A 13,036-nucleotide genomic window follows, 5' to 3' on the forward strand; every position below is an offset into this window, starting at 1 on the left:
TTAATAAACAAACAACACAAGATGAAAAATTAATCAGATACTAATATCCCAGAAGAAAAATTAAAATAATACTTTCCGAATTCACTGTTAGATTTAGACGTTACTTTCGACCAAAATTACGATTTTTCACTTAACAATAACGAATACACAGACATCGGCGGTATTTTGAACGAACAAAACATTTGTACGAATCGAAAAATTTAATAAACAAAAACGAAGTTTCTGAACAATTAATACTTTATAATTCAGATTTTCAATTAAATAAAGTTAAAAGAATCGAAAATAATAACACGAAAATAAACGTCAACAAAATGTCACAACCGCTGAGATTACCACTTAAATATGTCACAGGTTTAGTCCCACAGTTCGACAGAAAAAATATCACACTTAATGAATATATTGATAAATTAAAAACTGCAAAGTCTCAGAAATAATTTCTGAGATAAATGAACCAAACCTAATTCCAATTTTAAAATGTAAATTAAGCGGAGAGGTTTATAAAGCATTGGCTAACATCAAAATTGACAAAATAGATGATTATATTAAATCTATAATACAATTATTTCCTTCTTTAGATAATATTCATAGTTTATGCGGAAAATTTACAGATATTATTCAAAACTCAAATGAATCGGTCTTAACGTATGCAAATAGGTTGAAGGATCTAGTTATACAAATTAAAGAAATAAAAAAACTACAAGTTCATACGAATGAAGCTTTCAAAGTATTTAAAATAACGATAAATAATGATGCGTTAATAAAATTTAAAAACGGCTTACAACAAAATATTCGTATAGAACTAAAAGATCATAATAATTTAAGCGCTGCTGTGCAAGAAGCTTTACAAATTGAAACAAAACTACAAAAACATAAAATATTAAGGGGAGGCACCATTGACACTGTGTAGAATAAATCAGATTCAACTATTTCTTTAGCGAATATAAACAACATTTACAATTGTCAAATTTGTAAAAATTATAATCATGAGGCTTTATTCTGCCATAACGGGTCATGCGTATACTGCAAATCCGATGATCATTTATCAAATAATTGCAAAATTACAAAAACAAAAATAGAATTAATATGCAAATTGTTTAATGTTAAAGGGCATTCAATAGATGGTTGCAAATTTAATAAAATAAAAGCTAACCATTGTCAATACTGCCAAATAATGGGACATTCTGTTCCACAATGTTCACTAATTACAGAATATAAAATATGTTGGAAATGTAAAGAAAGTGGACACAGTCCATATACATGCTCAAAATTACTTAAGATATCAGAGCCCTGTGCAGCTTGCGACAGTACAGGACACACAGTACTAAATTGCCCAAATGTAACGGGCAAACGTAACATACTGTCTTGATTCCCTTATAATTTTTTTAAATGATAAATTTTGTAATGATGGAAAGAAATAGTGAGAGATGGAAATTAACTTAATTTTAATTATATTCAGCAACGTATTAAAATAACTTTTGCAACGCTATTGTTAATAATTTGTTGTTTTTCTATTAATAAAGCCTGAAGAGGTCAGCAAATGTACTGACGAAACGTTGCGGATGCAACGGTAGTCGATTCAATTAATCGATCCGTTCGCGATTCTATTACTCACGTGATAGTTCGAACGATTAAGAGAGAGAGAGGGCGCGCGAGCGTTTGAAAATAGCAGTTAAGCCTCAGCTGCTTTCGCGATAATACCGCCAAATTGTTTTGCACTGTGTTCGCCGTTTTCATAAAGTTTTCTGGGACGATTTTTACGTGCGGGAGTGCAACAGCATTAAAGCGGCAGCAAGCAGCAGCAAATTGTAGCGGATTGGAGCATCGGCAGTTGATTTTTTTTATCAACAATTACGGCTGATCATCGTAATTGCACCGCAGGGTAGGTACACCAGACCTTTATTATTGCGTGACAAAATACGTTCGGAAGTAATTTGTCAACCGCGATATTGAATCTTTTCGTATTCGCGCCGAGTGTTAGTTTCGCGATAGTTTTCGAATTCACTCTCTCTCTCACTCTCTCTCTCTCTCTCTCTCTCTCACAGAATATTAATAATTCATTATAAATCCTATTCGCGTGCGTTAGTCTTTCGGCCCATAAAAGACTGTAGTTTTTATTGATTAAAGTTAGTTAATTTTATTCGCCGATAGCACAGCTCCACAAAAAAAAATGAAAGTATTTTCCCCGATATCTGACTGTATGTTCTTTATGTTTTTGAGGTCGCTGAATCCGAATTCGGGGTCCGTTTGACTCCATCACGTCAGGGTTAAGGGCATTTGAAGGTCAAATTGCGAATCGACCCGTTAAAAAATTTAAAAAAAATTCATAATATATTTTTGGGATTCCTGATTCCAAATCCAATCTTTTTTGAACCTCAACATGTCAGAATCAAGATCAAACGGAGGTCAAATCATTCAAATCGGATGATACAATATTTTTGACTCCAGATTCTGAAAGAGCGGAAAATTTTACGTCCGAATACGTAGTAACTTTTTTTTTAAACCGACTTCTGTAGGTCGTGTTGCGGTTATCCAAAATAAGACTTAGATATCTATTTTTGGAATCTGTTGGCAGCGGTTTTTTCCATGTGTTTGCATCCAGGACACCTCCCCGTGGTGACGGCGGGCAACGGAGTTGTCTCGCTATCCGGCAAAGTTCCTGGGTCATGATGCTCATGCCGTCATGGCAAACACACCGGAAAAACTTATGATGTAGGGGGTCGGAACCCCAGTATCGGCGGCTGGTCAGGGTGAGAAAGCGGGCCCGCAGGCGTCGTCATCATGCGACCGTAGCTTTGTTAAGGTGGCTAACTTGGCCTTACCAAAGTATAAAGCTACAAGTATAGCCAGAACCTCTAGACATGAGCATGACAACCCGAAAAAACCAAATTATTTTTGTTACGTTTGTGCTGCATACGCACCACCATATAGCCAGAAAAATATCACTCGTGCTGTGCGTACTGCATACAGTTATTGTTTTTCATCAGAAATATTGAATCAAGATGAGAATTGGGTTCCATATGTCGTTTGTCTGCGCTGTCATAAAATGTTGCTGACATGTTATATGAAAAAGGACCTTTCAAAGTTGGAATACTCTGTATCAGTGACATGGAATATGCCAGAAGCAAAACAAGACTGTTTCTTCTGCAATACCATTACTCACGGATACAATAGGAAAAATAAATCAAAAATCAAATATATTTTTACCGATAAAGTGATTCCAGCTGTTTTGATTTCAAAAAATAGTGGTAATGCTAAGAATCCTGTTGTAGACGTCCTGGCCAATGAAGAAATAGGTACCGAAGAAGTACAAACAGAGGAAAGTGACAGCGAGATAGAGACAGACAAAGGAAGTGAAAGTGACGAAAACCAGGATGAAAGGAATAAGGAGCCTGCAAAATTTATGCAGAATGAATTGAGTAACTTAGGAAGAGAGTTAGGACTTTCAAAGGAAGCTCATGAACTTTTGGCTTCAAGGCTGAAACAAAAGAATCTTTTGGAAGAAGGTGTAAAGATTTCAATTTATAGGAACAGAGACCAAGAGTTTCGACGTTTCTTTACTAAAGATGATACAGTGGGATTGGTGTATTGCAATGATATCAACGGACTTATAAATAGTTTCAAAGTTAATGTCTACAAGCCGAATGAGTGGAGACTGTTTATAGATTCTTCTATTCGCAGTTTGAAAAAGATATTGCTCCACAATACGAATGCACTGGCTCCAATACCCATAGCTCACTCTACACTTCTCAAAGAATCTTACCAAAATATGAAAATTATTTTAGAAAAAATCAATTACAAAGAACATCAATGGAGAATCTGTGGTGACCTCAAAATCATTGGAATTCTTCTTGGGATGCAGAGCGGGAATATTAAATACCCTTGCTTCTTGTGCCTTTTTGACAGCAGGGATCGTCAAAATCACTACATCAAAAAGGAATGGCCAACGAGAAATTCTCTGCAGCCTGGATCGTCCAACGTCATTCAGCCGCCTCTTGTAGATACATTAAAAATTTTAATTCCTCCACTGCATCTCAAACTTGGTTTCATGAAGCAATTTGTCAGAGCTCTAGATAAAGATGGAGATTGCTTTAGATATATTGTGAAAAAAATGCCCAAACTCAGTGAAGCCAAGCTAAAGGCAGGTATTTTTGATGGTCCACAGATCCGAACGCTCTTCAATGATCCCAATTTTACATCTCAAATGACAAATTTAGAGAAAGCGGCATGAACTAGCTTCCATGCAGTTTCTAAGTATTTTTTAGGGAACAATAAAAGTCCGAATTATAAAAAACTAGTAGGTGTTATGATTGAAAACTATAAGAATTTAGGATGTAATATGAGCATCAAATTGCATTTTGTAGACTCTCATCTCGATTTCTTTCCAGAAAAATTAGGTGATTTCAGTGAAGAGCATGGAGAGAGATGTCATCAAGACATGAAAGATATGGAAAAGCGCTATCAAGGAACATGGGGTATAAATATGATGGCAGACTACTGCTGGAATTTAAAACGAGATATAAAAACCGTTCCAGTAACACCTAAAAGAAAACCATTACGTAGATCGCTTGAACAAAAGCAAGTCCGTTATCACAAACGGACATTAAATTAAACGGACATTACGATGTAGTAAAAAGGACTAGCTTCGTGATCAGTGACTCAAAAAACATGAAGATCAACTGTCTAAAGAACCAGAATTCTAATCTGCGTTCAATGTTCCGGCCAAAACTAGATATCCAAGTCTTATTTTGGATAACCGCAACACGACCTACAGAAGTCGGTTTAAAAAAAAAGTTACTACGTATTCGGACGTAAAATTTTCCGCTCTTTCAGAATCTGGAGTCAAAAATATTGTATCATCCGATTTGAATGATTTGACCTCCGTTTGATCTTGATTCTGACATGTTGAGGTTCAAAAAAGATTGGATTTGGAATCAGGAATCCCAAAAATATATTATGAATTATTTTTTAATTTTTTAACGGGTCGATTCGCAATTTGACCTTCAAATGCCCTTAACCCTGACGTGATGGAGTCAAACGGACCCCGGATTCGGATTCAGCGACCTCAAAAACATAAAGAACATACAGTCAGATATCGGGGAAAATACTTTCATTTTTTTTTGTGGAGCTGTGTAGTCATTTCATTTCCTATTAGCTTAAGCGATTCATAAAGGCTTAGGTTTTAATCCGATTTCATCTAGGGGATTAAGCGGATTAGGCATAAAGTCACTCACACCTAAAATACATCGAGTGTCACAAGTCAAGTGACTTAAGGTGAGTTTAACTTAGTTGGAAAGAAGACACCGAAACGAAATCATCTGACGTAAAGGCGGATACACGTACAACTATACGTGTTTAACGGAGCGGCGGTTAGCTCTGCATCGTGGGAGTTTGTGCTTAAATAAATTTTCCATTTTGTTAAATAACCTTCCCCGTTACACTAAATATAATTAAAATTAAGTGAATTTCCATCTCTCAGTATTTCCCTTCTTTCCATCATTATAAAATTTATCATGTAACGTGCAAACGTTGCAACAAAGTCGGTCATTTAGTAAAATTTTGCCCAAATACAGATGAAGTAAGAAGATATAGATTTGCAGCATGTGCAATATGTAATGAAGAAAATCATGAAATAAATGACTGCAAATTAGTAAAAATTTTAAATTCTTATAACAAAAATAATGCAAACAACGAAAACAGAAGTAATACAAACTCGAATTTTAATAATGATAAAGGTAGAAATGGAAATAACGACAACAGACCTACACATTATAATAATTTTGGAAGAAACAACAATACAAAATGCGACTATTGTCACATGAAAAATCACACAATCGAAAATTGCTTAAAAATAAAAGCACTCGAAAAAAATGCAAAAAAATATATAGTATGTTGCTATTGCAAAGAATCAGATGATAAAATTGAATCATGCCAATTATAAAATCATTAGAAAAAAGCCAAGAAAAATTTTGCACGATTTGTAAACGAACAGATCATACAGATTCACAATGTTTCAAACGCAATAACCAGGGAAACGAATAGTTTCTTCCGAAATCGAGTGCACGGAAGAGAGATATACTAAGCCACTCATTACAGAAACGAAAAGCAATATAATTACAACACTAAGTGTTGAAATTGCTGACACAAGCAAACTTGATACAATTAAGTCAGCAAGTCAAGATAATGTAAAAATCACAACAGAAGAAAAATTATGCCACGAATGTAAAGGAAATGTAAAATTCAAAAATACATTTAAAAGTAAAATATCAATGTACCTTCTAAAATTAGAGAATTTATTGCAATACATACAAATACCGAATCCATTTTCAACGTTAATTTAAATATACTGGTCGATAGTGGAGCTCAAATAAACATTATAAAAAGTAAACAAATACCAGTAAACGTCATACTAGATTCAGAGAAAATTTCATTATCAGGTGTTACTGACAAAACTATTGAAACATTGGGCTTAGTAAAAATAGTCACTAATGGACTATTAGTTGATTTCCATGTAGCTCCACAAGAATTCTCAATTCCTTACGATGGAATACTAGGAATACCTATTCTGAAAGAACATAAATTAAGACTAGACGAGGGTTACTTAGAAATAAATAATCGAAAAATACAACTTGTATCAGTCCCCTTAAATTCAAATAATTCAATCACATTTAATGAAAAAGAAAAGACAAAAGCAAAAATAACACAAGAACAAAAAATTTTTTTAAACAAAACTCTATATAATATTAATAAAGAAAATAAAACAGAATGTGAAAAAGAAAAAGATAAAAGTTATGTAATAACTGGAAATGATTATAATTTAAAACAAAACGATGCAAAGATAATCTGTCGTACAACTACCGTACAAATTGACATTGTAACAACAGATAAATTAAACAATGACATAGTTTCATCAAACAATACGACACAAAATACTAAAAATTGTAAAGAATCAGACGAAACATTTCTCTTTTCAAAAGGACTTACAAACCTGAAATCAGAATTAGGAAAAAACCCTTTACAAATAGAACTTTTGATTAACCATATAATTATGACAATGAATAATGACAACATACCAAGAACAAATGACGAACATATCGAAAATTATAATTATGAACAATTTATGTCAGTCATAAAAAAGAATCTTGAAATAAAGTTCCCTCCCGAAAACAATATACTAGAAGATACACAAACATACCAATATATTTTTTTCGATTTAGACAATTTTCCTAACGGTATTAACTTAACAGAAAATACAGATTTCAATGTCAATGAAAATGAAATTTTTCATGCAGGCAGTATAAATTTTTTAGGAGAAGAACAAGAACAATCAGAAAATAATCAATTTAACCACAAAGAAAAAGTTTTTGAAAAAATAGATTTAAAGGATCTACAAGGAAATGACTACAAGAAAATGAAAAAATTAATAGAAAAAATTGAAGACATATTTTGGATTGAGAGTGATAAATTGGGCACCTGTAACATAGAACAGCACGAAATAAATTTAACTAATGACAAACCCGTTTACGTAAAGCAATTTCCATTGCCACGTAAATTAAGGGATATCGCAATAGATGAAGTGAAAAAGCTAATATCTCAAAATGTTATCCGAAAATCGAAAAGTGCTTTAAATGGACCAACATGGATAGTTAAGAAAAAGAGCTTGGCAGACGGAAAAGCCAGGTGGCGTTTAGTAATCGACTACAGAAAATTAAATGAAAAAACTGTTCCTGACCCATACTTAATTCCAAACATAACTGAAATGTTTGATCAATTGGGAAATGCAAGATATTACCACGTTGTTGACCTTAAATTAGGATTTCATCAAATAAAAATATATCCAAAGGACATTTTTAAAACTGCATTTAGTATACACCCCTTAGGACGATTTGAATTCCTTGTTTTATCATTTGACCTAATAAACTCACCCAGAACATTTCAAAGAATACTTAATACAGTTTTAGGCGATTTAATTGCCATTATATGTTTTGTCTTTATCGATGATATAATTGTTTTCGGAGAAACAGTAGATGAAGTCAACGAACGTTTTTACAAAGTAGCTGAAAATTTAAGAGAAGCTGGTTTAAAACTCGAACCTCAAAAATGCAATTAGCTAAAAACGGAAGTATCTTTCTTAGGGCATATTATAAGTAAATCTGGTATAAAACCAGACAAAAAAAATACAAGCTGTTGAAGCTTTTCCAACACCGAAAGTTACAAAAAACGTAAGAGAATTCCTCGGACTTTGCAATTGTTATAGACGCTTAGTTCCGAATTTAGCTGAAATAACAAAACCGCTAACTATAATTTTGCACAAAAATGTAAAATTTTTCTGGAATAAAAAACAACAACAAGCATTAGATAAACTAAAGAAATTATTATGCGAAGCTCCTGTTTTACAATACCCACAATTTGACAAGCCTTATATTGTTAGAACAGATGCGTCAAATCACAGTTTAGGAGCGGTGCTCTCTCAAGGAAAATTAGGTTACAACAGACCCATCGCTTATGGATCCAGCGTTTTAAACAAAACAGAACAAAATTATATAACTTACGAAAGAGAAGCCTTTGGAATAATTTTCGCTATCAAAACATTCCGAACCTACTTATTTGGCAACAAATTTACTATAGTAACTGATCACAAACCTTTACTCTTACTAAAGTCAGCCGATAATAATAGCAGAGTGCAAAAATGGCGATTAAAATTAGTCGATTACGACTTCGACATAATTTATCGCCCAGGTAAAAAAAACTGCCCAACTGATTGTTTATCAAGGAACTCTATAGAAGCTAAAACATGCGTCTCAATGCGGGCACCAAAAGCAAAATTAAAAGACGAAATAACACCAACTCAAATATTAAGTAACAACGACAAAATAAAAAATATGAATAAAAAAAGAATTCAAGAAAAAAAAACGATCACGTAAACTCAGCAGAACCAGTAATACTCAAAACAGAAAGAATGAGCTCATCAACAAAGACAGAATCACCAACACAAATAACGAAAATATCGTTTACAGTAAAAATTCAATACAATTTCAGAATGATAACATAATTCACATAATCTCTGAGAAACACAAAGAATAGATGAAAACACGAATAATATACTAATAAAAAAGAATATAAAAATCAATCAAAACTTGTCTATAAATGAAATAGAAATATCAGATTATAGGAAAAAGAAAATATATATTTCATGTTTAAACACTGCTACACCAGCAGAAATAAAAAAGCAAAGTTTAATTGAGCTGTATAAAAATTTGAAACACCTTTTAGTAGAAAATAACATTTCAACAGTAAGTTTTCAAAAAATATTAACATAATAAACATATGGTGGTCGGAAATAGAAAACATTATCAAAACAACTTTTAAAAGAAGTAATATTAAAATCATCGTTTGCATGAATCATATCGAATATGTCGGTAATTTAGATCAAAGAAACGAACTTTTTAAAATATATCATACTTCTAAACTCGGAGGTCATTTGGGAATTAACCGAACTTACAATAAAATTAAAGAGAAATATTGCTGGGAAAACCTAAAGAAAGGCATACAAAAAAAATTTCAATGTGCCAGGAATGTCAAAGAAACAAATTAAAACGTAAACCCAACGAGACAACCAATGACTCTGACTAACACACCTTTCAAACCGTTTAATAAAGTCGCCATGGATATAATGGGACCGTTCGAGATTACAAAAAATAATAATCGATACATACTTACAATTCAAGACCAACTCTCAAAATTTATCACTCTAACAGCATTAAAAGATCAAACCGCAGAAACAGTAAGCGAAGCTTTTATAAAAAAATTCATTTGCATTTTCGGAACACCGAAAGTAGTATTTAACAGATAAGGCTTAAAACTTTAAAAGTAAATTACTAAAGCAAATAGCAAAAAGATCTCAATTCGAAAAGATTGAAACAACATCATTCTCCCCACAATCCAACGACTCTATCGAGAGGGCAAATCATCCTCTCTGTGAATATATCAAACAATTTACATCGAAAAAATGTGAATGGGACGAACTCTTAGAATTAGCACAATTTAATTATACCACCAGCATTCACACTGGTCACAACTTTACACCACATGAACTTGTTTTTGCCTTTCCAGCCAAACTACCATCCAGTCTACCTCTAAAAAAATCCGAACAATTACCAACCTTTAACGGATACTTAGATAACTTAATTAGAAATATAAGCGAATTAGCACACATGGCTAGAGAAAATTTAATAATTTCAAAACAATGAAAACAATACTATGACCGATTTATAAATCCTATAGAATTCAAAATCGGAGACAAAGTCTGGTTCATGAAAGAACCAAGCCCGGGAAAATTAGAAAAAAATAAATATTTAGGACCTTTTAAAATATTAAAATAACAGAAAAGGGCAGCGTTGTAATTAACGACAACGGAAAACCAAAAACAGTTCATGCGAATAAATTAAGTTTAGTTAAACAAATAGATTAATATTTTTTATTTTTTTTATTATTCCAGAAAACACGATGGAACGATATTCATTAGTTGTACTAATACTAATCACTCTCCCTCAAACAAGCAAAGGAACTAATCGGGTTCAACTGCGGCTCAACAAATCCAGCCATCACAACATACTCCCTTGTGGACGCTGGAGAATGTGATTTCCACGAAACAAAAATAAATGCAACACAATCTACAATAGAACTACTACAAAAAACCAAATTTAGGTCAATAAAAATTATTCAATGTAAAATAGTAATACAACGTACAGTTTTCCTTTGCGGCATGTTTAGCCATTTAGGTCCAACAGAAAATGCACTCCAAGAATACATCTACGATATATCACACGATGATTGTAATAACATATACAAAACGAGTATTTTCAAATACGATAATGTATATATTATAGCGGGATTAAAAATTAACTCTACAAAAACTTCAGGATTAGATTTAGTAGGAAATGTTGAAGGAAAGTCTTGTTCGGGAGCGACCTATGCTAACAATTTTGGAACATGGAGTAATGTCTTCGTACAAGGTCTCATAAAAATAACGCTATGGGAGAGTTACGCAGCGGTCAGGTTAGAAAGTGATAAAATAAGGTTAAATTCGGGAACAGTATGTAAATTTTCAGACCAACATTGTATTGATATGGAAAAAGGTTTCTTTCTGGCCATTATTACCACACGAAGACTGTTTTATGAACCAATACGAAGTTTTATATAGAGGTCCGGTCACTAAAATAACCTCACCTATTTAGCATAAGAAGTATCTTTTGCATTGTCAACTATAGGAAATATAAGTTTTTGTAATAGACTTTTGACAAAAACCGAACACGCAAGACTTCTTGTAGACGAAAGATCGGAGCTCAATTTTCTATTCGACAATGATATTCAGACAAAGCAAGGGATAATTAATTACGATTTATTCAGATCAGAAACCAAAAACCTTTACTTAGATATTTTGAAGTAAAAATGTGAGTTGGAAAGGAAAGTTCTATACAATTCCCTATTCATTGCATCCATCTCACCTGTTGAATTTGCATATAACCTCATGGAGAAGCCTGGATACATAGCTCGGCTGGCAGAAGAAGCCGTACTTATTATATAATGTACGCCTACTGAAGTCCAACTACTCCATATGGATAAGTGCTTTACAAAGCTTCCAGTAAAATTAAAAAACGAAACATATTACCTCACACCAAAAACACACATTTTATAAAATATAAAATATAAAATATAAAATTTTATTGAAGATAGGAACGGAGATAAATTGTAACACAATCATTCCCCAATACTACAAAATTGGAAATAAATGGATAAATCTGACACCAGCACCGAGAAAAGCAACCAATACAGTTCTGACTTTAAAACCAAACACTACAACAACATGGCAACCGACATAATTAGAATCATTAGCAACTAGTGGCATTTATTCCCAAGAAGATCTGCAACAATTAGAAAATCATATACTTTTTCCCATGGAAAAAGCAGCACTCCTCAACGTAATTGCAAGAGGTTTGCGAGGCGACGAAAGCATGCAACGAGAACTGATATCAAATTTGATATTTACAGAAGAAACTCTGACTGACCTAGAAGAAAGCACTTGGAATAAAGTCGTCAACAAACTTACTAAATTCGGCTCTATAAGTTCCGCCATTATAATGAGTATTATCATATTTCAATGTTTGAAAGCCTATTTAATGTGATAATTAGTAGTTATAAAATGCACTCAATATATGGATTCTCGACATATTTGTTAGCAGCAGTATTTGGCTCAATCACACACCTACTCGTAGCACTGAATAAGCCATTCGCCAAGCAAGAATGCAAAAACGTAATAGAAAACAACGAATACGAATTAAATCAAATAATAGTTGATCACCCAGAAGTCAATATATCAAAACCATCCCTATACTTCCAAATCACATCCAAATCCATATCTTCAACACCAATCCCAAACAAAATTTCCAAAATAAATGAACAAGATAATCCAATCTTCACATTAGATTTGCATTAACCATAACTACGAAGATTATATTAATAAAGATCTAAAATGAATCTCTACTACAATATAATGTTATTATTAGTCTTAAGACAAAAATTTATATAAAATTAGCATAGTTGCTGATTATCTCAAAATTAACAAAATAGATTTTTTTTCCCTCTACGTTGATATTGTACCGATATGGAACTATCTAGCCACGGAGGTGTCCTGATACATAAATTCTACTTATTTTGAGATCAGCGGCAATGAAGCAAGCTCAAAGTAGCAAAATAAGCACTAAAATGTATTACACCCTTACGAAACACGAAATTGCCAAACTTACAGAACTCAGCAGAATTCCAATCCAGAATTTGTAACACTGACATATTAACTTGTTGATTACTCGACATATCAAATGTAGACTAATTAGTCAATATACAATATATAAAAGAGCGTGCCGATTTCTTTCGGCAGTTAATTCGCGACGCGCGACAATTTCATTGTATTACTCACGGACTGAATTTTATTTATCAAATAAAAGTGAAATCTATTTATTAAATAAAATGACATTTTTAC

This window comes from Phymastichus coffea, unplaced genomic scaffold, assembly GCF_024137745.1.
Source record: "Phymastichus coffea isolate CEN01 unplaced genomic scaffold, Cenicafe_Pcof_1.1 PCOF00004, whole genome shotgun sequence".
In the NCBI taxonomy this organism is placed as follows: domain Eukaryota; kingdom Metazoa; phylum Arthropoda; class Insecta; order Hymenoptera; family Eulophidae; genus Phymastichus; species Phymastichus coffea.